This window comes from Protopterus annectens, chromosome 11.part0, assembly GCF_019279795.1.
Source record: "Protopterus annectens isolate FY-2018-M chromosome 11.part0, PAN1.0, whole genome shotgun sequence".
NCBI classification, from domain to species: domain Eukaryota; kingdom Metazoa; phylum Chordata; order Ceratodontiformes; family Protopteridae; genus Protopterus; species Protopterus annectens.
Genome location: NC_056745.1, coordinates 1,504,013,788 through 1,504,041,342, shown reverse-complemented (window position 1 = coordinate 1,504,041,342; position 27,555 = coordinate 1,504,013,788). Strand labels below are relative to the sequence as shown.

At 38.4% G+C, this 27,555-nt stretch overlaps 1 protein-coding gene across 2 annotated transcripts in view; it reads right to left on the bottom strand.

The window, feature by feature from the left end:
* The window catches only part of GRM8 (glutamate metabotropic receptor 8), a 2,748,719-nt gene that overhangs the window by 1,749,733 nt on the left and 971,431 nt on the right, over positions 1 to 27,555 (bottom strand). The window lies entirely within an intron of this gene.

Here is a 27,555-nt window from a genome sequence, read left to right as displayed (position 1 = left end):
CCATATACATCCTGCCAGGTAATAATATTCCCCTTCTTGAATATATACTTGCCTCGATATCAATCAATAAAAATAATGAGTCAATTATCCTAAGCGATGTTAACATAAACTGGTTAGATTTCTCAGGTCAGTCCCCACCTTCTAATATCAGCCTCTTCAACTTCACACAGCTAATAACAGATACAAATAGACCCAGCAGAAATAAAGACAATGGATCAATTCTTGACTGGATACTAGTCTCTGACCCACATAAAATAGAAGCTGCAGCCACACTTTCAATGCAGCATTAGTGACCACCTACCAGACTTTATACTACGTAAAACCAACCCATTACCATCCCAACAACAATACAAAATAGAAATCTCACCAACATTAATGCTTTAAATCTTAATGAAACCCTTTGAAGCATCACTTGGAATATTCTAAAGGTCCTGTCCCTTGATGAGGCTGTTGAGCTCTTTATCTCCACATTCCTGAACATTTTAAACAAACTAGCCCCAGTAAGACACAAAAGAGTTAAATCCAATCATGCCCGCTGGCTCTCCATAGCCACCAAGCAATTTTTGACTTTCAGGGATAAAGTACGGAAAAAATGGCAAAAGTACAAGCATTTTAGCTTGCCATACCCTTGTGCTGGCTCGGATGGTGTTATTTGTTAATCTTTGATTGAGCCGTGCACTGGATCCGCCGTGCGTGACTTTGGTTTGCTCTAAAAATACAAGCATCCCACTGATCTCCTACAATTTAGACAGGTCCGTAGTCCAGCTAAGCACTCAATCATTAATGATAGGAAACAATATTATTTAAGCCTTCAAAAAATCAGAAACGCAATCCAAAGAAATATTGGAATACCATCTCATCTCTAATCAACCCAGGTGCCAATAACAGCTCTGTCCATTCCCAAAGAAAACTGCCAGCAAAATAGCCATGCAGTTTAACTCACATTTCATTGACAGAATAACTAAACATACCACTACCTCTCCCCAAACTACATCTAATACTAACTATCCTCCATTATCTACCCCCTCACATGATACCACAACCCCCTCCCTACCCATCATTACTATAACTAAACTTCTTCTAAAACTTAAACCAGGTTCAAATGCCCCTGACAACTTATCCCCAGAATACCTCCAAATGACAGCTGGATCCATTGCCTATCCTATAAGCATACTTCTCAACAGATCCCTCCAAGAATCCTATGTTCCTACTATCTGTAAAAAGGCATATCTTCTTCTTCTTCTTCCTCTCCATAAAGGTGGCAGCAAAACAGATATCTCTAACTTCTGACCCATTGCTATCCCCCCTCACCAAAATCATTGAAAAATGTAGCTGTTATCAACTTTTAAACTACCTACTACTAATCCAATTCCTCCCCCAACTCAACATGGTTTAGGCCAGGTCATACTACAACTAGCACCCTCATTTCCTTTATGGACACAGTCAATCAAGCAAATACTGCTGGCAAATTTGTATCCTCTCTCTTTCTCGATCTTTCAAAAGCTTTCAATATGGCCAACCACCCTCTGCTTCTCAGCAAACTCTCCAATCTTGGTTCTCCCCAACCCTAAACTGATTCACCAACTATCTAAAAACAGACAACATTCAACTAGATGAAAACTCTTTCTTTCCATTTCTTGAGTCTTCCACTGGAGTTACCCAGGGATCTATCTTAGGACCCCTTGTTTTCAGTATTTTTATAAATGACTTCCACTCCATTCTTAAAAATGGATCTGTTTTTCAATATGTAGACAACTCAACTATTATTTGCTCTGCTAAATCAACAACAGAACTTTTGCATATAACCCAGTACACCTTTATTGTTACTGAAATGTGAATGGCCAATAATCATTTAACCCTAAACCCCAACAATAACAAATTACTACTATTTACTCATAAGAAAACTTTCTCCATTAACAAGACTGATTTCATCATTCAGTCTCAAAACATCACCATAGAAATTGTCTCCCGCACTAAATTATTAGGAGTTATTCTAGATGAAACCTGACATTTGACCTCCATATCCACAATCATATCAAAAAAATAACCCTAAAACTTGGTACCTTTTCTTAACTGCTCTATTTAGCATACTCTTGCCTTGACCATTCTCTTATCTTCTCTCCTGTATGGTGCTCCTCTTCTCACCAATATCCAGTTCACACTAAAAGCCAAGCTTGATTCTTGTTATAACAATGTGACCAAGTTTGCTACCGATGCAAAATACTCTTCCCATCACGGCATCTCCCTACAATCCCTTAACTGGCTTGAACTTCCACTTTATCTAACCAACGTATAACTAATCACAGCACATAAACTCATTTAAAACCCTCAGACTGCCCAGTCCTTTCTTCTGTTTTAACCCTCTACCACCCTAATAGGCATCTTAGATCTGAAAAACAAATGCTTCAGCAAGTAGACAATCCTAAACTCCCAGCTGTAGACATGCTTTACTCCTTCACAGTTTCCAAACTAAGCAACTCTCTCCTCACAGATATTAGAACCTTGAGCACCATCCCTTCCTTCAAAAAATCTCTGTAGTAACACCTCTTCACTATTTGGGAATGCAGATGTCTCAGGTCTCATCCATCTATAACCTGATTTCCCACACCTACAGTCATATTCACCTTAACTTACATCCTCACCTCTCAGATCTTCCTTCATCTCCTTTTAAAACACTAACATGTTATCTACCCATGCCTAACATTCTATTTATGCCTTATTATATAGTTATGACTTTTTCCCAAGTAATAAAATAACTTCACACTTCTCGGCACTATTGTGCCGGCAGATTCTCTTACCCCACCTTGTAAATATTTCCATATGACAGCTTTCATCTCTATGTTATCTCTAAATGTATAAGACATCATCAAATGTATGATTACTTAGTATGTATCATTAGACTTTAATAATCTGTAAATATTGTATATATGCACAGATTTAAAGTAGCAGGTATCATCTCATAAAACAAAATGGTGACTAATAACATTTCTTAGAACTTAATTATAGAGACCACTTCAGCATCATCTTCATCTCGGATTTGTAAATCACTAACCCAGATATGTGAGTAACTAACTTTGTTGTTGATTGCAGGCTGGGTGTTGTTATTCACTCATCATCCATTACCAGATTAGTACAACAAGGGCCAAACCATAGAAATCAGTGGTATACTAGAAACAGACTTAAATTCAATGCAAATAAATGTAGCAGAATCACCTTGGTAAATGAATCTTAGGAGAAACGTACAATATACACAGCATCTTAGTCCAGTCTGATACAGTTGTCAGTTGCTTGGTACCTTCATACTCAGCTCCCTATCCTTCACATTGCAACAATTGTCAGGAAATCCTTCCATTTAACCAAATTAATTACTAAACATATTTCACCCCAGTCAAAAGAAGTCATCATTTCTCTGTACTCTGCCTTGATCAGGACAGCTTAGAATATAATGCACTAATATACCTTTGGTATGTATCTATCCAAATAATCATGCAGCTATAAAGAACCTAGAAGTTGTCTAACTACAAACATATACATCATATCATCAAATATAATTCCCCCTACTGTCACTAGGAAACAGGTCCTTAATGCTCTCTCTAAGACCAAGAACAATGGGCCGAGACAATATCCGAGGATGCCTTCTAAATAGCATGAAACATGATCTATCAGGGCCTCTGGAATTAGTATTTAACTGTAGCCTCCAAACAGGCTTTGTGCCTCATGAATGGAGAAAGGCAATAGTCATCCTCTGCACAAAGGTGGGCCATCTACAGACCCTGGAAACTACAGACCCATAAGTCTTACTAGTCTTATATGTAAAGCCATGGAAAAATTATCATAGAGATGATCAAGAGAGATATAGTAAACCTGCAGACACTGGACCCAACCCACTTTGGTTTCATCAAGGGCAGATCATGCCTACTCATCTTGGTGGACTTCTTTGAGAAGGTCACCAAAGCAATGGATGAGGGCAAAATCATTCACACTGCCTACCTTGACCTGGCCAAGGCATTTGACACAAAGCCCCACTCGGGCATTGTTGACAGACTCAGGCTGTTAGGTACAAACCCATATGTCATGCGGTGGATAGCCAACTGACTCACAGACAAGATCCAGGAAGTTAGAATTGGGAAGTCCACCTCTACAAAGAGGCCAGTCAAAAGTGGAGTCCCTCAGGGATCAGTCCTTGGACTGCTCATTTTTGCCATTTACTTCTCAGAGGTCAAGGCCAATGTCAGTGGTATCTGGCCGACTAGATTTGCAGATGATTGCAAATTAGGAGTTGTCAATGAATCTCACACTGACAAATATGCTCTCCACGAGGGGCTGACACAGAGAAACAACTGGTGTCAGAGCCATTGGCTACAAGATGCCAAAAAATGCATAATAGTATCCTTTGGGAAGTCATCCATTCCTGGTAACTATCATATTGACAACACACCCCTTAGAGCTAACCCAGTAGTCAGGGACATAGGGACACACATAGATAGCAATCTAGACTTTGATCATCATGTGTCTACAGTGGTGAGGAAATCATTCTATGTTGCACAACTTATAAACAAAGGTATGGCATCTAAATCCAAGGAAGTCATTGTTCCACCATATTCAGCATTCATCAGACCTAACATTGAGAAGAATGCTCCCTTTTGTATGTACCTAACCAGGAATATCCAACAACGGGAATGTCCACAGAGGCTCCTCACTAAAATAATACAGGGCATAAATAATATGCCCCATGCAGACCGCCTTAAGACCCTATCCCTGTATTCGGTCTCCTACAGGCTTTTGAGGGGAGATCTATGCCTAGCATACAGGGTATTGTCTGACCCCAGTCTGATGGACCACCTGCAGATCCACAAAACAAACAGTACCATTATTACCCGCTCTAAAGACTTAAACCTTCCTGTGATATAAATAGGACCTGCTGAAGAAATAGGTGTGTATCCCAGAGACTACCCCATCTATGGAACAGGCTCCCCATCCATGTGAAGCAGAGTTCCTCCAATTCAAGTGCAACTTGGACAATTGGATTTGAAACCGGAAATTCATCCCTGGTTTGGCACTTATCTCTGATGCAAACAAGTTACCTTTAAATGGTTCATCTTCCAGGCCCATGCTTACACTTATCAAGGGTATCAGAACTTGTCAAACATTTGGGATGTAATGTTAGGCTTAAAAAAGTTCTTGTGGTTGTTAGCCTAGTACACACCTATGCTTCCTTTTCTGCTGTGTATAATACTGTCTGTTTCTATAAAACACTGCCTGGAATTACTAACTGTTTTGAGTTATATATATACTTTTATACTAACTGCCCTGTGGAGCTTTTCTCGCCGAGCCTCTACTGAAAATGGTCTCTTTTGGCCCGGTGGACTTTCCCAGTAAACAAATGCCAGCCAATAAATAAATAAATAAATAAATAAATAAATAAATGAATTAATTAATAATAATAAATAATATCACTTTTACAATGCAAACAGACCAATTAAAATTGCAGTTTGAGAATTAACGTATTTTAAGCAACACTTATACCAATATTTGACATATCGGGACTCTTATTTTGACCATTGTGCAAATGATTAGTAATGCCATAATAGCAGTGTCATTGAAATGTTATGAAATGTATAACTCTAATTCTGAAGCATCTGTTGTTTCAAATAAAGATCTGTCGAATATATGCCCCTAGAAGGACTGTTATCTAAAAGAAGATGTAAATATCTTTCCTCCACAAAGCATCTATCTCTCAAGCCATATTGGATATAGGCCCCATGTCACTTATTCAAATAAATGAAAGTAAGACTGAAGCTGTTACAACCTGAAAAAAGAAATATATCTGGGTTTCATATTCTACAAAATTAAATTTAACAAGGTTTTTCAGCAATATTTGTCATGTCAATTTGTTGTACAAATGGTTTCTGTAGCACTGACGTTACAGATCAATAACAAAACACATATCATTAATGCAGTGTCAGCATAATCAGTGTTAATTATTACATTGACATATTCAGTTTCTGATTTCCATGTAAATATTTTGAGCATTACATATTTAATGCACAATATTCATACTTTTATAACTTAAAACTACAGTAGACAGATATTAATTTCAAGTACATAGAGGAAGGAATTTTACCAACTATTTGGAAGATATCTCATATCATCCCACTACACAAAGGGGGTAAGTCCAACGACCACTCTAACTTCCATCCTATAGCACTACTATCACCTATTGCTAAAATCATGGAAAAATGTATTCACAAACAACTTCTTAACCACCTCCTAAATAACAACCTACTTGCTAACTGCCAACATGGATTCAGACCTTCCCACAGTACTACTACAGCCTTACTCTCCTTTACCAACTCCATTAATTATAACCGGAACAATAATATCCTATCATATTCTGTCTTCATTGACTTATCTAAAGCCTTCGGCACGGTTAACCATAAACTTCTTCTGCACATTCTTCAATCCCTCTCACTCGATACTCCTTGCTTAACTTGGTTTACATCTTACCTAGAACACCGTCAGCAAGCTGTTTTCTGCAAAAATACGTTATCTAATCTTCTCCCAATCTCACTAGGAGTTTCTCAAGGCTCTGTCCTAGGCCCCCTTTTATTTTCTATCTTTATTAATGACCTCCATTCAGCTATCCCAAACACTATCTGCATACAATATGCTGACAATTCTACTATTATCTGCTCTGCCAATACACAAACCGAACTACACTCAATCACCCAAAAACCTTTTACCACAGTCGAACAATGGTTCACTGACCGCTGCCTACTTCTCAACCCCAAAAAAAACAAACTGCTATTGTTCTCACCTTCCCACAGATCTACCCCCCTAAACTTCACTCTTACTTCCACTGACAACACCCTTATTTCCCCAGAATCAACTACCAAACTACTAGGAATAACCATTGACAACAACCTCAGCTTTGATACACACATCAACAATACAATGAAATTAGTTAATAAGAAAATTGGATCCCTTTACAGAATCAAAGCCTTCCTTACATCTGAATCAAGAAAAACCTTAGCCAGATCCCATCTAACCTCTTCTCTACTATATGCATCTGCCATATTCACTAACCTCTCCAAAAACAACATCAATAAAGTAGCACAATCTTACCATAATATTGCTCGATTTGCAACAGGAACCCCATTTAGAACTCACCACTGCCTGAACCTAAGAGAACTAGGTTGGCTTGAACTTCCTAACCAACTCCTATTTCAACAGCTCCTAATAGCTCATACAATCCTATACCAACCAACTAAAACGCCTATACTCTCTAACCTCATTTCACCTTACAACAACCTGAAGCATCTACGTTCTTCCAACAAACTACTGATTAATATAACAAAACCTAATAACCCTGCAGGGGACTGCCTCTTTTCCAACTATGTTGGAACAATGTGGAATAAATTACCCTCTGACATCACATCTTTGTGCTCTCTCTCCCACTTTTTAAAAGACAACTGAAAAATCATCTCAACAAATACTGGCTATGCTCCTGCACTGACCCAGGTTAATTTCACTCCTTCCTCTTCTATCCTCTCTAACCTTACACAGTTGACTTTATATGAATACTTTTTGACTAATGTAAAAAAAAAAAAAAAAAAAAAAAAAAAAAAAAATTAACCATTTTTTTCTTATACGTACATTATATTTGGTTTGCTATGTTGAAATTATTGTTGCCTACTTAGTTGCTTTGTTTGTAAAACTTGTATTACCATTGTTTATGTTTGTTTTATACTTGTAATCTTACCCTTGGAGGTTTTCTCCCCGGGCCTCTACTGAAAATAGACATATATCCAACTAGACTAGCCCGGTCAACAAATGTAAAATAAATAAAATAAAAATAAAATAAATAAATAAGTATAGTTATTTATTTATTTGTTTGCTCAATTTTTTTTTTATTGCTAACTAGGGTAGAACATTCATCCACATGGACCATATTTAAGCTCTACTCTGGTAAAAAATGACATAAAAAACAAAATATACATAAAAAGTAAGAAGAAAAGGCATTTATCATAGTATTAGAAATAAGCAATGCAGTTTGAAAATAACTACACAATCTAATGAATTAGTACTGCTAAAAGCCCTAGGATTCATTAACTCCTACGCTAAGTGTACATTAAGTGTATACTGGTCTGAATGAACAGAATACACAAGCATAACTCACATCTTCTTCCTCCTAATTTTAGTTTTTCTACTGGTTTTCTTGCAGCATTAAATATCGAGGGGAAGCTCATAAAGGTTATCGCACAATGTAGACTACGTGTACACTTAGTATAATCTTTCTGAGTGACTAGAAAGGACAAGAAATGTGGTAAGGATGTCTTGAGTACAGACTGTGTACACTTAGCATAGGCATTAATGAACTGTTATCAATTGTGGTTTAACATTATATCCCAACAAAAGAGCCCAGAGGATATACATAGCGTGAGCATTTCATTTATAGTTTTGTTAGGTGTCCATTAGACAAATGTTAGCATATCATTTCAGCAGTTACACTTTGCTTGCTTAAAGATATATGCTTTTACTTCTATTTGGAATGTGGGGAAGGACACGGTATCACATATTTGTATAGAGATAGATTTCCAGAATTTGGGAGCTGTAACAAAAAGATCATTCAGTTTGTTTTAATTTAGTATATGGGCTAGATATGTTAGGAGTTCAGGTGGAGTGTGAGTTCAAGTTTTAATGAGATTATATTTTTCTGAAAGACTGTTAATACCATTGAGGAATGAATCCATACTAATAAGTTAAGCGTCATGGAACCTAGGAAGATGATGCTTATTTGGGGGATACATAGACAATCAGCTTTGTTAGCAGTGATGCAGAGTCATATACTTTCTGAGGAGAGGATTATGAATCTGCTGATGTTGGAGATATATTGGAGTGGTGATGGAAGAAGTGATTTCTCATTTAGCATAAATTTATTCTGTTTTAGTTTTTGGAATTTATAAAAGAAATACATGGACTCTTTGGTTCTGAATAAGTTTCATAATAAATATATTTAAATGATTTTAAACAAAACAAGGCAACTGCTTAAAAAAAGTTATTTATAATGGCCTCACACACATATAATTCACTTTGAATAAAATATGAATAAAAATTATACCAATATACTACAGATGCTTGTGTTGTTCATTATAATATAGTGGCAAAACATTGTTTGGTTTACTCTTTATTAAGATAGGGAGCTTTGTAAAGGAGCTAAAACAATGAAAAAAAAAAGGTTTGATAATGCCTTCTCCCTGTAAAAATATATGAGTAAATTTCAAGCAAAACATGAACTAATGCTATTTTTATACATCACATTTAATGCATTTAATTAGCAAATAAATAATATAAAATTTACAGTCACCTTTATTTTGTTTTGTTGCCAAACACACAAACACCCACATCACAAATGTATTAATCTTTTATAACACAGATTGAATGTATTATATATTGAGTTTGGGAAATCTGGCCTTGCCAGTGGATAAGCTTCTCTAACTTTCTGGTTGAGAAGACTCAGTAGAACCTTCCATGCAAAAAGAGCTACTGTGATTATTGTAGACATGAGCTACGGCGGTTATTGTAGAGATGAGCTTTGGTGATTATTGTAGACATGAGCTACAGCAATTATTGTAGACATGAGTTACAGTGATTATTGTAGAGATGAGCTATGGTAATTATTGTAGACATGAGCAACAGCGATTATTGTAGACATGAGCTATGGTGATTATTGTAGACATGAGCTATGGTGATTATTGTAGACATGAGCTATGGTGATTATTGTAGACATGAGCTATGGTGATTATTGTAGTATATTATAAGGGAATTATAACAGTACTCTGAACATGATGTAGAAGATAAAATGTCAGCAGAGTATGGATACAACTGACACAATAATGTGAAAAAGAAGTCATTTTGTTGAGGTTTCTCTACCTCTGCACAGTTTGGACTGTTTGTAAAAAATGTTGACCGTGCAGTAGAATATTGCAACTACAGCTGGTATAGTGAACGAGGTACTGATTTAGTCATAAGGCTTCCTGGCTGTTATTAGATGGTTGACATTCAGAGATGGACATTTCTGTCAGCAAAGGAAAAGAGACAATTGCTTGCTTTATATTGGTAAGTGGTCTTCTGAATCATAGCAAGATAAGTTTACTTTGAGTAATATCAGGTGGGTCCATCTCTTAATAGGTATGTTTAAGTTAGGTAAGATAGACTACAAGATCTTGTTTTTTCAGTCAGAAAATATTCTTTTTTACAATGAGTATACCATTGTGAAATATTTATAGCCATCTAGATTAGAAAACTGGCAAAAATACGAAATGCAATCTTAAATTTGTGAATAAAATAAGTTGCATTATTTATGTGATATAGATTATATCGAGGATTCTGCAGTGTTCAAGCCATATATGGACTCATCCAACCTGGTGGGTAATTAATTGCAGGTCAGATATTCTGGATATTAAGTTTAAAATCCATTGGGAGACAAATGAAATCAATGAAGAGTTAAGATACTCCTAATAAGGAGAAATAGTTCTAGGAAATCTTTGTTGACTTTTGAATTATATAACGGGTAAACAGAAGAACTTGTACTGAGGGACCTAATGCTAAATCTGGGTGCTATTCTTATTTATAGTAGGCATACCGCTTAACTTTTCCGTTGTTTGCAGAATTACCAGATTTTTGACTCATAGTTTTGGTCTGTTCCTCTTAAAGAATGATTTTCTGGCAAATAACAGTGATGATCTGAGGAATGAAGTCACTGAGTAATGATATAGATTTGAGTGTCAGACTTCCAATCCTTCAGAAAATGCATGTTAACACTGACCTTGTTATTCTAGCAACCTTCTAAGTTTAGAAGAGCAGTTATTAAAATCTGCACCTATTTTTGGCCTTGGACCCGTTATGTCAGGCTTTGTCTGAATTTATAGCACTATGAGGTTAAGAGGTATGTTAGTCAGACACTACCCGGTTAACAAATGTAAATAAAATGATAAATAAATAAATAAATAGTCAGTGTACTGGCATTGGTAAAATGCAGCCTGTGGCATCCATTGCTAGCACAGAGGACTGTGCAACAGCTTTTATTTCAGAACTACAAATCAGGAATGGCAGGGGCCTTCATACAAGAAAGACCTTTAAACTGATAGGACCAAACATACTAGAAGCACAATAGAATGGTATTTGATATTTTATTATTATCTATCTCCGATTGTAACAGCATGCTCTTTACGCTTATGAAAAATATGCCTACAAAACACTGCATTCTCAGATATTTCTTTAGGTTAGTAAAGAAAGTAAGTTTCTTTGTTGTCATAGCTGAACAGTTATGAAGATGTGATAAAAGTAAATCATTCTGATTTTTCTTCTTTTCAAGTCTTTCCCTCCTGAAAAATATGCAACGATATATCACCCATATTAAAACAAGACAAAGATCCTGTCTTAGTTACTTCCTATCATCCCTTTTCACTACTGAATGCAGACTATACAATTTTCACATCAATCATTGCGAATAGGCTAAAGCAATGTATTCCTAACGTGATATCAGATGATCAAACAGGTTTTGTTTTAAACAGGAAAGATAATATCAGACTTACATCCCTAATAGATGATGCAAATAAAAAGAAAAAAGAACTGACGATTGTTAGTCTTGACTTAGATAAAGTATTTGATTCTATAAATTGGATCTACTTATTTAAAGTATTAGAATTATATACTAAGTTGTATGCCAGTGAAAGGGATAGGGTCCTAAACATGGCTTGAACATGTCAGCATCCTTTCGAGTTCTCACTAACATTTTAACTGACAATATAATTTTTCAGTAGCCCATCTTTTGAAACATCCCAAGAGAAACTTCTAAGATAATCATTTTAAAACTGTAATATTATATAAAAAACAGAGAAGATGCATATGCATATGTATATTGACATGTATTACATATAAAAGAGTTTTACCTTAAGGTTTGCTTTCTATCTCATGAAAATTGCAAACAGTCCTGTCCCTTTAAGAAGATAAATGTAAAGAGTTTCTGATTTATTTCCCTTTAAGATTTTGGTGGATTTAACATTTACAACTAATTTGCCATTAGTAGTTTGTCTTTTTAGGCTTGGTAAGGAAAGATCCATTTCTTCTATTTTGTCTAATAAGTTGTTTTTCTTCATAATTATTAGTTGCTTCATCTCGGTTGTTGAATATTTTCTGTCCATCCTGGAGAATAATCTTAATTCTAGCTGGAAACAAAATCTGAGCTTTTATATCCACTTTCTTTAGACTTTTAATAAGATGAACACAGGCTTTCCTTTTTGTCATTGTTGTGGTTGTGTAGTCATTAACAACTCTAATGTTCTTTCCATCAATTTGTAGTGGGTTCCCCGACCAAGCAGTTCTCAGCACTAAACCTTTATCCTGTGTTGAAAGAAATTTCACTATGATGGATCTCACCGAGTTTGAATTTCTTGAAGATGTAATGTCTGATAGGGACCTGTGGGCTCTCTCAATCCCAAAAGAAAGGGATTCAGGAAGATTTAATGTTTTTTGGCAGCCATTCATTTAAAAATAAAATCATATTATTTCCTTCCATTTTCTCTGGGTCTCCATATATTCTAACGTTATTCCTTCGAGATCTGCTATCCAGATCCTCAACCTTTTCAAATAATAAGTTGTTTTGTTTTAGAAGGAAATCATTCTGGTATCATTTTCCATTTGTCTTCCATCTATTTCATATACATTTTCTTCTGTGGCTGTTATTTGTTCAGAAGGTTTTGTTATTATTTCTTTAAGGTCCTTTATTTGCTTTTTACTTTCTTTTTTTATGTTCTCCATTATTTTTTCTAAATTGTCCATTTTCATAGAAAGGTCTTGAATACTGGTGACAATTAACTGAAGTTCTTTTTTCATAGAACTGTTCTGAAGAGAGGCTTTTGAGTGGCTCATTGCTGGAATTATTCTGTAGCAGGCTGAAAAACTTCTGACAGCAAAATACTTGATAAAAGTCACTTAAAACTGTTTTTTCTTAGATAATACAATCCACAGTGTTGAGAAAAATAGCTGAGAGAAAAATCTTGTACGTTCTTTAGGTTGAAACAAAAAAATCCTGTCAAAGACTAGTTTTATAGACAGAGCTCAATGCTAGAAGTCTAAACCTCAAGATGCACGCCCTCGAAGCCCTCCTTAGTATGGAGAACATCGATGTCTGTGCAGTGACTGAAACCTGGTTCAAGGCTCCTGAGAGCACCCCAGCACTATCAGGTTTTACCTCATATCATGCTTTCCGGCCCCAAAACTTGGACCGAACCACAAAAGGAGGAGGAGTATCCATATTCATCAAAGATACCCACACCTCCAGGTTAGTGGCAACGCACGAAGCATCGGAGACCATCCAGGTGCAACTAACCATAGGCAAAACTGCCTTACAATTTGTAGCATGCTACAGACCACACTCTCAAACCCAGGAACCCCACACAGACTTCCTGAAGACACTGGAGAGTATGAATGTCTCTCCAAATACCATCATATTGGGAGACTTCAACTACCCAAACATAGACTGGGAACATTACTCAAGCCCAAACACCCTAGCCCAAAGGTTCCTAGAATTCATAAACTCAAATGCGATGGAACAACTAGTCACCATTCCCACAAGAGGAGACAATATACTAGACCTGATCATCACAAACATGGGGACAAAATGCTCCACACCAGAAGTATATCCCTCATTGGTAAGATCAGACCATAAATTAATCTCACTGGAAATCCACATCCCGCCCCCACCCCCTGCACAAAAGACCACAGTGAAGAACTTCTCAAAAGCCAACTTCACACTTCTTAAGACTGAAGTGGTATCCTTCAAGGTCCCTGGGCCAGTGGAAACCACAACCCACACTGCTGAATCCTTTACAAATGCCTTCTATGGGCACCTTCAAGAATGCATGGATCATGCAATCCCAAATAAAACGAAGACCCATTCCCCCAAAAGCAGGTGCCCAGTCTGGTGGACCCCAGCCATAAACAAACTTTACAACAGAAGGAGGAAGTTACTACATGACAGAGCAAAATCCCTAAAAGGGAAGGCATCCCTGATCAGTACTAGCAAAAAACTACGATCACTCATAAAATCATCCAAGGCCAACTTTGAGAGAAAAATCGCAAAAGACACAAAAGACAATCACAAGGCCTTCTTTAGCTATGTTAGAAACCTGGGTGGAAACTCCCAGATATGCTCAGAGTTAGTCCAAAATGACACAAAATACACTGAACCCACAGACATTGCCAACATTCTGGCAGACAGGTTCAGTGCAAATTTCTCCCCCCCCCCCAAAAGGAGAAATAACTATCCCAGCAGAGTGTAGCCTCCCTAACATCTCAGATGCCCAGGTGAGAGCCGCCCTCTCTAAAGCTAAAAACACAGCATCAATGGGACCGGACGGTGTCCCGGGCTGTGTGCTACATGAACTCCAAGAGGAACTAAACCCACACATAAGGCTGATGTTTAATCTTAGCCTTACTACAGGATACGTACCCAAAGAGTGGCTTACGGCAACAGTGGTCCCACTTCACAAAGGCGGTGCTTCTACGGACCCTGGAAATTACCGCCCCATAAGCTTGATGAGCCTGGTCTGCAAAGCTATGGAGAGGATCATTATGGAACTCATAAACAAAGACATTGGGGACCTACAGACATTGGATCCTACCCAATTTGGCTTTGTCAAGGGCAGATCCTGCCTTTTGAACTTGGTCAACTTTTTTGAAACAGTCACTAAGGCCATTGATGAGGGTAAGGCAGTTCACACAGCCTACCTTGACCCTGCAAAAGCCTTTGACACAATACCCCACTCGGGCATCATAGACAAACTCACCAGCTTAAATGTAAACCCATATGTCACGAGATGGATTGCAAACTGGCTCAAGGACAGAACCCACAGGGTCAGAGTTGCTGGAGCTATGTCAGACTCCAAGCCAGTCACAAGCGGTGTCCCACAGGGCTCAGTCCTGGGACCCCTCCTGTTCGGCATTTATTTTTCCAAGGTACAGGCAAACATAGGAGGATTGTGGCTGACAAAGTTCGCAGATGACTGCAAACTGGGAGCCATAATTGATACTCCAGCGGACACAGACATCCTTCAGAGAGGCCTCATAGAAATGGATAATTGGTGCCAGAGCCATGGCCTTAAGCTGAACACCAAAAAATGTATAGTCATACCCTTTGGGAAAAACAAGGTACCTACAAATTACCACATAGGTGGTAATCCATCAAGTACGGAAGAGGTAATCAGGGACCTAGGGACCCAGGTTGACAGTAACCTCTCATTTAACACTCACATTGCCAAAGTGGTTAGGAAGACCTTCTATATTGCTCACCTTATCATGAAGGGTTTCACATCTAGATCAAGAGAGGTCATTGTGCCCCTGTACTCTTCTCTTATCAGGCCAATGATTGAGTACAATGCCCCATTTGGGATGTATCTTACCAGACACCTGCAGCAGTTGGAAAGACCCCAAAAGTTCCTCACCAAGAGGATAAAGGGTCTTAAACATATGTCATACGCTGCCCGACTGAAAAAACTCCATCTCTATTCAGTCGCATACCGCCTACTCAGAGGTGACCTGTACCTGACGTACAAAGCCATGTCCAATCCGGAATTAATGGACATGCTCCACCTCAGAAAATCCAAATCCATCAGAGCCATGAGAGCAAGAGACTTAAACCTCAACACAGAAATAAATAGGATGTGCTGGAGGGACAAATTCATAACCCAGAGGTTTCCTACACTCTGGAACAGAATCCCAATCCATGTTAGTAGAGCCCATCACTAACTCTATTCAAGAGAAATCTTGACGAGTGGATGGGAGATCGTAGGTTTACCCCGGGGGTCATCTCTGTGTCACTACTAGACAGAGGCACAGTAAACTAAACCCTAAATGGGCGTAGTATTCTCATACTAAGGGGTGGTGAAAGCCACACGCACTCTCTGGCTAGGCTTATAAATGCCCTAGGGCAGATAGCCTAGTACGAACCTATGAACCTAAGAACCTAAGTGTGTTGTTATCTTCTAATCATCTTGACCAGGCCCCCCTTAAGGGATGTTTTTGAACTGTCAGCACACATAGCACTGGCATTGCTGAGTAACTAGTCCTCATATCATATGATTTGATAAATGGGTTCATAGGTTCACAGGTCCATAGGTGTTTATTAGGCTAACAACCACAAGGGCTATTTTAAGCCTAACCATGCATCTGAAATCTCTGACAAGTTATTCCACCCTTGATATGTGTAAGCAGGGGCCTGTGAGATCAAACATTTATAAGCAGGAAGCTGGGGGATGTCCATTTATATCACACACAAGGTTTAAGTCTTTAGAATAGGTAATTCTGGAGCTGTTTGTTTTGGGGATATGCAGGAGTTCCATCAGGGTAGACACTAGCAATGACTTATATTCCAAGCATAGATCTCCCCACAACAGCCTGTAGGAGACAGAATACACAGGACATTTTACTTGCACGCTGTATTCATTTAGAGACAAACATTTGTGGACATTCTAATTTTTGTATGTGCCTGGTTAGATACATACCAAAGGGGGCATTGTACTCAATGCTATGTCTGATGAATACTGAATACTTGACAAAACCAAACTGGGTTGGGCCCAGTGCCTGCGGGTTTCCAATGCCATTACTGATCGATTCCATGATAATTTTTCAGTTACTTTGCATATGAGACAGGTGAGACAAATGAATCTGTAGTTTTCAGGGTCGGTATATGGCCCATCTTTATGCTGATGGATGGCTGTTATTGTTCTCCATTCATAAGGCGCAAAGCCTGTTTGGAAACTACAGTCAAATAGCAATTCCAGAGGGCCTGATATGCATTGTTTCATGTTATTTAGAAGGCGTCTTGGGATATTGTTTGGGCATATTGATGCAGTGTTCTTGGTTTTCGAAAGATCATTAAGGACCTGCTCCCTATTGATAGTAGGGGGAGTTATATTTGATGATATTTGCTGATGGAAGGTTGACGGGAAGAGAGGAGTAAAGGTGGAGCTGAATTTATCAGCCAGGAGGTTTGGTGTATCTTCTGGCTCAGTTTAGGTGGCTCCATTAACAATGAGCTCTGCACACAGTTCTGTGTTGCTTTTGAAGTTGCAGACACAGCAAACGAATTCCTTATGGTTGTCCTTGGCCTGGTAGGTGAAATTTACCTCAACTTTGGCTTTGGTAGAGTTTATTTGTCCTCTGAGATATTTGTTTAGTGATGAGAGTGTTTTCACTTGCTGGGTGCTGCACCTCCTAATTTTTGCCATGATTTTCTTCCTCCTGTTATACATCTGATTTATTTTGTGATTCCCCCAGGGGGGCTTGTTTTTTGAGTTAGTTCTGTACTTCCTCCTGGTTGCTACAGCTGCCTGTATGCAGCTATTAACATGTTTGTATATAGTTTCTTTGAAGAGTTCTGCGTTTAGACAGCAAAGTTCTCAGGGTTTATGGGGGGGGGGGGGGGTTGAAATATTGCCAGGTTATCACTTAATAGCAGGAATTTAGCCCGACAGCAGTTCCTGAACATTACAGAGTTAGATGGGGTCCCAGTTTTTATTTTTACTTCAAAGGAATCGATTTTGTGGTCTGACCTTACTAGAGAAGACATCACACTAGAGGGTGTGCAGCTTTTCCCTTATTAGTGAAGACCTGATCCATTATGTTTTGACATCTGGTCTGTGTATTGATAATCTGGTCCAGGAGAGTTGTGTTTACAAAATCCAAGGATCTCTGCACTTATATGTATATATATACATATATATATATATATATATATATATATATAGTGTTGTACATGGTTCCCAGTTAATAGTGTGGTAATTAAAGTCACCCACACATATGGTATTAGGTTGTATGGTGAGTGTAAGTTTAAATACCTGTTATGGGTTTCCTGTGTCATAGAGGGGACCTATAGCTTCCAAGGAAGTGGCACGGGATTTAGTGTATGGTGATTTAAACACTGAGAAGCTCAAGTTCATTGTTTTGTTTAAATAGCTTTGAGGTATATTTATTTTCGGTGTAAATAAAAAAACACCACCCCCCTTTAGCTGCTGTTTGTGTAGTAGCTAGTCTAAATGTGTGGAAGGCATTATAGCCTTGCACTGCAGGTGTGCTTTCCTTGGCATTTAACCATGTGTCACTGACCGCACAGATATCAACGTTATCTAGAGTGAGGAGACCTTGTAGGGAGTGGAGTTCTTTGTTTAGACTCTTAGCATTGAGCAGTAACACCTTTAGATTTTCTTTGTTTTGATTTGCTATATGATGGAAGTACTTTCTGTTTGGCATTACCCAAAAAAGGGACTATGGAGGAGGGCGATGTTTTGGCTAATATTCAAAATTCTAGATAGGGGAGGTGACAAAGCAGCATGGTCAGTTGACCATCTCCTTCCATAATGAAACATATTGCACCCCCTTAGACACCAGAAACTATGCCAATTAATTGTGTCAGTTATCCTCTGTTCATATTGTGGCATCATCCTTGGAGAAGGTAAAGTACTGCTCAATGCTAGGCTCATACCAACCTGAGACTCATATTCTTAGAGCTCCATCATGTTTCTCTTCAGGTTCAATTCATAATCCTGAAATTGTGAAATATCCAATTTCAAAATCTCGAGACCATATAGCTGAAACCCCTAAATACCGAAAGACCAGAAGAGTGAATTTAAAAATCCAGAAGTTCGGAGATGTTGAAGTAGTGCTTCTGGTGTTGCGGTTTGTGAATGGAATGGTGGAAGGTCAGGTAAGTATGTCTGAGTGTGTTGGTTAGGGGCTTTAATGTGTGTGTGTGTGTGTGTGTGTGTGTGTGTGTGTGTGTGTGTGTGTGTGTGTGTGTGTGTGTGTAAGTGTGTGTATAGACTGTGATGTGTGTGTGCAAGGGGAATGTAGGTGTGTGGTGGTGTTTTCATGTGTTTGTCTGTGTAGTGCGACCTTGGAGTTAGAATATTTAAGTAGGGGGGGTGTGGGGAACACACAGGGGCTTGTCCCCCTGCTTGTATGTAGTGTAGGTTTGTGTGTTTGTGTTTAGTGTGATGGTGTGTGTATGTGTATGTGTGTGGTATCTGTTTAGAGTACTGTTCGGGATTTTAAATTTCGCACTTCTGGACTTCTGGTCTTCTTGTCTTTTGGGTATTTGATCTCAGGATTATGGGCATCGGTATTATGGGTTTTTGGTCTTATGTAGTGAACCCCTCTCTTCATATAGTCTGGGGGCTATTTCTATATTGCCTCACAATGTCCATATCCAACAAGCTGGTAATGAAGACAGTGGGAAAGTTCCCATTCATAGCAGCAGGCCATTTTTATTCATTAGATGGTTAGGGTGGGAATATAAAGCAATATCCGGAGTATCTCATTTGCAACTCTGGGGGCATTGCTTGTCACTGCAAACTAATTGCCCTGTGTGCAGCTAGGTATTGGTGAAATTTCAATGGTACTTTTATGGGAAAAATGTCAACTGAACATGTCTGTGTCTATACGGGCACTGCCAAACAATCAAGGGGAAACTAACAAGTAGAACCTTGAAATGTATGGCTAAGGCTCTTGCCACCCCTAAAGTGCCTTTTTTAGGCAAGGTTCAAATGACAAATTCACCACTGTAACAGGTACAAGCAAGCAAAATCTGAGGGTAATGCTACTCAATGCTAGAAGTCTAAACCTCAAAATGCATTCACTCGAGGCACTCCTTAAAATGGAGGACATCGACATCTGTGCAGTGACAGAGACCTGGTTCAAGGCTCCAGACAACACCCCTGCATTACCATGCTATAATTCATACCACACCTTTCGGCCACCTAGCCTGGACTGAAACACTAAAGCCGGAGGAGTGTACATATACATTAGGGATATCCACACCTCCAGCCTAGTTGCTCAGCATAATGCATCCGTGATTATCCAAGTGCAACTAACTCTGGGCAGGACCGCAATCCAAATTGTAACTTGCTACAGATTCCCCACCATGCCCCAGGATTCCCACTCCTCATTTCTTGATATACTGGAAAATATTAGGGTACAACCCAACACCCTAATAATGGGTGATTTCAACTACCCCACCATTAATTGGGAAAACTACTCATGTACCAACTCTTTTGCTCAACTTTTTCTGGAATTCATAAATTCCAATGCCTTGGGTCAACTTATCCACACCCCCACCAGGGGCAGCAATATCCTAAACCTGGTCATTACCAACATGGGTAACCGGTGTTCCACACCAGAGGTCAATTCCTTGTTGGTCAGATCCGACCACAAGCTAATCATCCTAGACATCCACATCCCGCCCCCACCCCCCCACCCCCCCCCCCCCATTAGGGAGACCATGGTAAAAAATCTCCAAAGCCAACTTTACACTTCTTAAGATAGAAGTGGCAAACCCATGCAGATGGACAATAGAGGTATGACTGCTGAATCCTACACAAATGCACTTTATAAGCACTTACACGAGTGCATGGATCATGCTATCCCTAACAGAACCAAGATGCTATCCTCCAAAAAAGGGAAGCCAATCTGGTGGCACTCTGCCATAAACAAACTCTACAACAGAAGAAAGATACTGTTTCAAAAAAGAGTAAAATCCCATGATTGGAGAAACTCCCTGGTCAGCCTCAGTAAGAAGCTGAGTTCCCTCATAAAAACCCTCCAAAGCTAGTTATGAAAACAAAATCACCACTGATTCTAAAGACAACCACAAAGCATTCTATAGCTATGTCAAGAATTTCACTGGCAACACTCAGATCTGCTCTGAGTTACAGCACAATGGCACTAAATATACAGAACCAACTGATATTTCCAACATCCTGGCAGATAGGTTCAGTGCTAACTTTATCCCCCTCTTACTCCCTAAAGGGCCCATCTCTATACCGGAAGAATGTAAAGTTCCTGTAATCATGGCTGCACAGGTAAAAACCACACTCTCCAAAGCCAAGAACACAGCATCCATGGTATCTGACAACATCCCAGGCTGCGTTCTACATGAACTACAGAATGAACTGACACCCCACCTAAGCACCATGTTCAATCATAGCCTCACCTCAGGCTTTGTGCCCACTGAATGGCACACAGCGACGGTTATACCACTCCACAAAGGGGGAGCCACCACGGACCCCGGGAACTACCACCCCATTAGCCTAATGAGCCTGGTGGTCTGCAAGGCCATGGAATGTATCATCATGGAACTTATAAACAATGACATTGGTAATCTCCAAACTCTGGACCCCATCCAGTTCGGGTTTGTAAAAGGTAGATCTTGTCTCTTAAACCTGATAGACTTCTTTGAAGCTGTCACCAAAGACATAGATGAGGGTGAGGGGGTTCACACAGCCTATCTAGATCTCGCCAAGGCTTTTGACACCATCCCCCACTCTGGAATTATAAAAAAACTCACTAACTAGGTATAAATCCCTATGTCACAAGATGGGTTGCCAACTGGCTCACTAACAGAACCCACACTGTGAAAGTAGCAGACACCAATTCTGACTTCAGATGAGTGACAAGTGGAGTACCACAGGGTTCAGTCCTGGGTCCTCTCCTGTTTGGTATCTACTTTTCGGAAGTACAGGCTAACACAGAAGGTCTTTGGCTAATGAAGTTTGCAGATGGCTGCAAACTAGGAGACATAATTGAAACTCCTAACGATATGGACATCCTACAAAAGGGCCTCACTGAGACAGATGCCTGGTGTCAAAGCCATGGCCTCAAGCTCAATGCCAAAAAGTGCATTGCCATCCCCTTTGGTAAAAACTCTGTACCCAATGGTACCACATAGGTGGTAGTCTACTTAACACTGAAAGTGTGATAAGAGAGCTTGGGACACAGGTGGACAGTAGTCTCTCCTTTGATAATCACATCACCACAGTATTCAGGAAATGCTTCTATGTGACACACCTCATCACAAAAGGTTTTTCTTCCAGGAAAAAAGAGGTAATTGTTCCCCTGTACTCGTCACTCATTAGACCCATTATAGAGTACAACGCCCCTTTGCGAATGTACCTCACAAGACATCAACAACAACTGGAAAGGCCACAGATATACTTCACAAAGAGAATTACTGGCCTCAAACAGATGCTCTATGCAGACTGTCTCAAAAACTTCAGCTTTACTCCATCGCATATCTCCTACTCAGAGATGATCTCTGCCTAACATACAAAGCTATCTCAAACCCAGAGCTGTTGGACATGCTCTACTTAAAGAAATCCCAATCTCTCCAAGCTACATGTTCTAAGGACCTAAACCTTGTCACCCCAATAAACAGAACATGTTGGAGGGATAGATTCCTGTCCCAGAGACTTCCCATACTCTGGAACAAGCTACTTATCTATATCAAACAAAGCTCCTCATTAGCACTCTTCTGATCTTGATGATTGGATGGAAAATAGGAAATTCACCCCGGGATCACCTCTGTGGCTCTACTTGACAGGGGCACAGGAAAATAATTTTCTTGGGTGGCAGAGGCCAGGGTACTTTTTTGGCTAGGCTTGTATAGGTCCTAGGTCGATAGTCTAGTACCTACCTATGAACCTATGGATGAAGTATTTAGGAAGATATTCTGAAGTTAGGTCTGACTACAGTAAATCAAGCAGTACTTACTGAAAAGAAAGAAATAGCTTTGCCAAGAATGACAAAAAGAGGGGATTCACCTGATTGGCTACTACCTGGCTACTACTAGTGCTGGTCTCACCTCAGCTTCACTCTGCTGGGATACAATCACTTTTGCTTCTTTTCTCACCAGAAGCAAAACAGTCTTGGAGTAGTAAAACCATGCAGCAGTCACCTCAAAAGGCAAACACACAGGCAGACAAAGCCTTTATTATAAAAAGTCAGTAAGTGCTTTCATCTATAAAACTAGACTTCATCAAAACTGACATAAATCCAGAGGACACAGTTTAAATTAAAATAAAAAAAACAATAACCAATCAGAAAAAAATGATTGCAAACGGGACTGAGTAATTAAGTACACAATTACTAAAATTAAGAAGACTGTATGAAAAGAAACAAAATACGTTACAAATGTTCTGCTCTCATGTTTAGTAGTGGGACAATAGATATATATTCATTAATCCCAGGTTGGTTGTGGGCATTTAAATGGAACTTCCAAAGCAGGTCCTTGTATTCTAAAGAGTTCTTTCAGGCTCCACAACTAGGGTCACGATCTCCAATTTCCAAAATGCCAAAAACAAATTTATTGAAGTTATGACAACCCACTGAATGAGAATATAAAACATTACTGTTGTTTGCATCTTATAAATATTAGTATAGGTGTTTTTTATGTGGCCACTCATTTTTTCCCACATAAAATGCAAAACATGGTGTGCACTTAGCGAGCTACAATAACCCCTTAGATTAACAGTTAACACTTTTAAAGTAAACCGTAGAACTAGCATAATTATCAAGCATACATGTTTCTGAGATATAAATATGGGTACATTAGGCTCAGGAACCACATTGATGAGTACCTTGTTTATTTGAAATAAAACCTACCTTATCACGTTCAAATAATTGTTTAACATTTCTAAAAATCTTATAAACAAAATATGTTTTTTCACCTAATTTGCTAAAAATTTGCTAAAAATAGAATCATTAGCAGTAAACATTTGCCAGTTGCCAATAAAACTGTCTTTTACTTTGTGGGTATCATGACGATGGGCTAAAACCATAGAATTTGTAAACTGATGGTCCACATTAACATTTTCCACAGGGACATTGTCAGTACTGGATTTTCCAAGGATAGGAAAATATCTAGTGTGGAGATATTTTATAACATATTACAAATTTTTATTTAATAACTTTATCGGGTATCCTGTCTGTAATAAGATCTGTTTGAGTTTGGTAAGTTAATCAAGAATGACCAAATTACTGGAAATCCTTTGTGAAAGTCTAACAGCCTACCCTTTTACCAGACTGCACTTCTGGTGGAGTGTGTTGGGAATGCAGATGTGCTTATTCTCATGTAGAAACAGTATATTAAGGAATGCTCATAGTATTGTAAAGGCAGCCAACTGTGAAATATTCATCCCACATTTGTCAATGAAAATCCCTGCACACAGTATGACAAATGCTACACATACAAAAGTATCTATACGTATACAAACTCCACACATTTTCCAGCTTCTAATGTGGAGTCCACGCATCTCTATCGGTTCCGTTAAAATATCGCTGTTTATCTGCAACCATCCCACCTCTGTAATTCTGTTAATTGGGGCAAGGAAATGTTCTGTCTGGACCATTTTCAGCTAAGTATGCAACCTTGAGTTGCACCTGAGGGATTATCATTTATGATAAGCAAATATTGTGCAACATGCGAAGTTACTGTTGCCAACATTTTATTTAGAGCACCTCATATATTTTGGTGAGCTCTTTTCCTTTACACTTGGATACAAGCATCTGCACCATTGCATCCCTGGCAACTATGGTTTGTGACTTTATTTTCATTCTTCTCATTATATGTCATCAACAACTTGTTAGAGTGAGCTTCTCCATTGCTATTCTGATATATGCGATTTTGTTTTATTTTACATGTTTTGGCCAGTTGCCTAAAAGCAAATTGGCTCTATGAACTGATGCGTAGTCGTACGTTCTCAGTTTCACTGTAAGATGGCACTGTGTACGTTTGTGTATGTCTAGGAATAGTGAACACCCACCTGGTCATTATTTTATACATTTACTGCTTTGTTTCTAGATATTCCATTAAAACCCTTTGAGTTTGGTTACTTGTAACAAAGCTGTGTTTTATATTCATGTATATGTACAGTTGTTACTGTAATATAATCATAACTGCTACTTCTTGGAAGGGGTGAATAAACCACTACAGCTGCTAAGATAGTAACAGACACAGAGGTTGTGTACTTTTAATGAAAATACCTTTTACATTAATAGACACAAAATAAATTGTATGTGTACAGATATGTTTGTTTTTCCTTGGGTAGTATTTCAGAGATAAACAGATAGTGAAAAATAATGGTACCAGTGACCAGCATGAACGGTATTGAAGTATTTTATGAATGAATAAATAAAAACATTGCCACATATTCTTAAAACAGTTAAAGTAGGATAATATGTGTAACAGAATGATAACACATGCAGAATTATTGCTTAAGATGGAATTTCTTTTTTTCAGTAATCATTTTATCTCTATGATAGGAAACAGCAGTCAGCTGGACTCATGCTGAGAAGATATTAAAAAAGGCAACAAATCTATTCTGCAATTGTATTATCTGTCTTATTGTCTTGCAGTGCATATAAGCAAACACAAAAACATCCATGCAAACATTCACGCATATACATAAACAGGGAAGAGCTCATGCATGTGGTGGGGGTGTAAACACATATGAAGTATGTAAAACAGGACAAGCATGTGATCTTCAAAATTCCTGAGGAACTTAGGAGGTGTTACTAAAATACTGCATCTGCTTGTCATTTTAGAATAGCTTATAAACCCATAAAAACTCAGCAAAATAATCCAATTGTAATATGAAGAACAACATCAACAGGCAAAGGAGGAATTCAACATAGAATAATAAAAACAATAAGCTGACAGCTTACTGAATAATAAGGAATCTTACTAGAAGCAGAGTGCATAAGAGAGAGTGAATATATGAAAAATGAAACAATAAATATGGCAACAGATTATGTCCTTGACAAAGTCAAGCGAGTATTCTGCTGAATGAGGAAGGAAAACCCCCATGAGGGGATATTCTTTCAGATCAAATCTACAAATAATGTGCAGCAGAATGCATTACAAGGTTGCGGAGAGTTACACAGGCTGTGTGGACTGAAAAATGTGTTCTGGCTTTGTAAGACTATAATGGAATGTAAGAAAATCTTAAAGCTGTTGTGCAGAAATTAGAGAATTTCAGACATCTGAAAGCTCAAGGACGAGCCATAACGCAAATAATTGTTCTTTTGTTATATTTACTGAAAACATTTTTTAAGTAAACTTTTACAAAATAGATTTCAAAACTAAAGCACAGTTTTTTCAAAGTGTTATCATGTTACAGAAGAAGCACAGATATTACATAACACAAGCTCTCAACCAAAGAGATGTACTAAGGAACAATATATTTTTAGAAAGGAAAGTAGATAGATATATCAAACAATATAAGGCCATAACATTTCATGAAATGCTAAGATTCAAAGTGTATGACCTACTAACACAACATGTATGCACTGACTAGGGTTGCCAACCAGATAATATGCAAAAAGCATTATGAAATAGATGATTTTATAGAACATTAGCACTGTTAGGTATGCTAGGTACCCACTTTAACCATCGCCCAATATTTCCTGTCTGGCAGATTGCATAACTCTTCACTGTAGGGTAAGATTTATGTGTGCAAGAAATGTTAGCTATCTTCCTGCTGATTAAATCTGAAAAGAACTAAATGTTGTCAACTCATCACAGTTCTCCTGCATTCCAGGTGTCAGCTCAATGTTAGATTTTTTTCCAAACAGTACTATACTATTAAAACAAACATTAAGCACTATGAAAGAATAATGTCTGCTTGTTGCAATCATCATATGATGTAGGGCATAGATACTATAAAAAAACTGAAGTAAATTCCTACATTAAACAGATTAGGAGCTTTACACCCATTGATCATTTTTCTGCTTTGAATCCATTTGCAAAGTATTAAATATGCTATTGATTCTAGCCTACGTGTAGCTCATATGTCTGCATCTAGTAGCTTAGAACACAGTGGCATATCTTAATTTCCTGGCTTAATTCTGAACCACTTTTTCCTTCAGAACCTTAGTGACTTATCCAGCATCCTGTGCAGTTCCGCAAACTGGTGCTTTCCTCAGCTCAATGTTGAAAAGCATAATAAAAGAAAAAAAGGTCTGCTTAAAGTTATCACATTAAAAAAACTAACTGTAGCACTGTAGCAAGTTGCTTGTTGCAATTGTAATAAACAACTTGCTTCAGTTACACAGTTACTCACAATGCACTTTAAATGCGATCACAGATGAAGTATCTGCATTCATTTATAAACCTATGGAATCCCATCATGTTCCTTAATAGCTCATACCAAGGGCATGCCCCCCTTTAACTCATCTTAATTATGGCACTTGTTCCTAAATGTTATACCTTTAAAGAAATAGGTGATTGTTTAGGGGTCTATATTAGAACTTCAAAGTTTCACAACTTCAAATGTTCTAATATCGACCCCTATCCAGCGAACGCTGAAAATAGCGAAGCTACAGAAAACCAATTTTTTTCCTAGGGAAAGAACTTGGTTGTCTGTTTCTGTCACTTTGCTATTTTCAGCATTGTGCTGGAAAGTTATGGGTCAGGTGCAGGTAAGTGTGCAATTGTGTGGATGTAAGGATTAGGGCGGGTTAGGTGAGTTAGGGTTAGGGCGCAGGTCTGGTAAGTGTGCGATTGTGTGGACATGAGGGTTAGGGCAGGTTAGGTGAGTTAGGGTTAGGGTGCAGGTGAGGTGAGTGTGCGATAGTGATGGACCTTAGGGTTAGGGTTTGGGTTAAGGTAAGTGGATAGTTAGTGGTGTATGTACAGTATAGTGTAGGGTTAAGTGTAAGAGT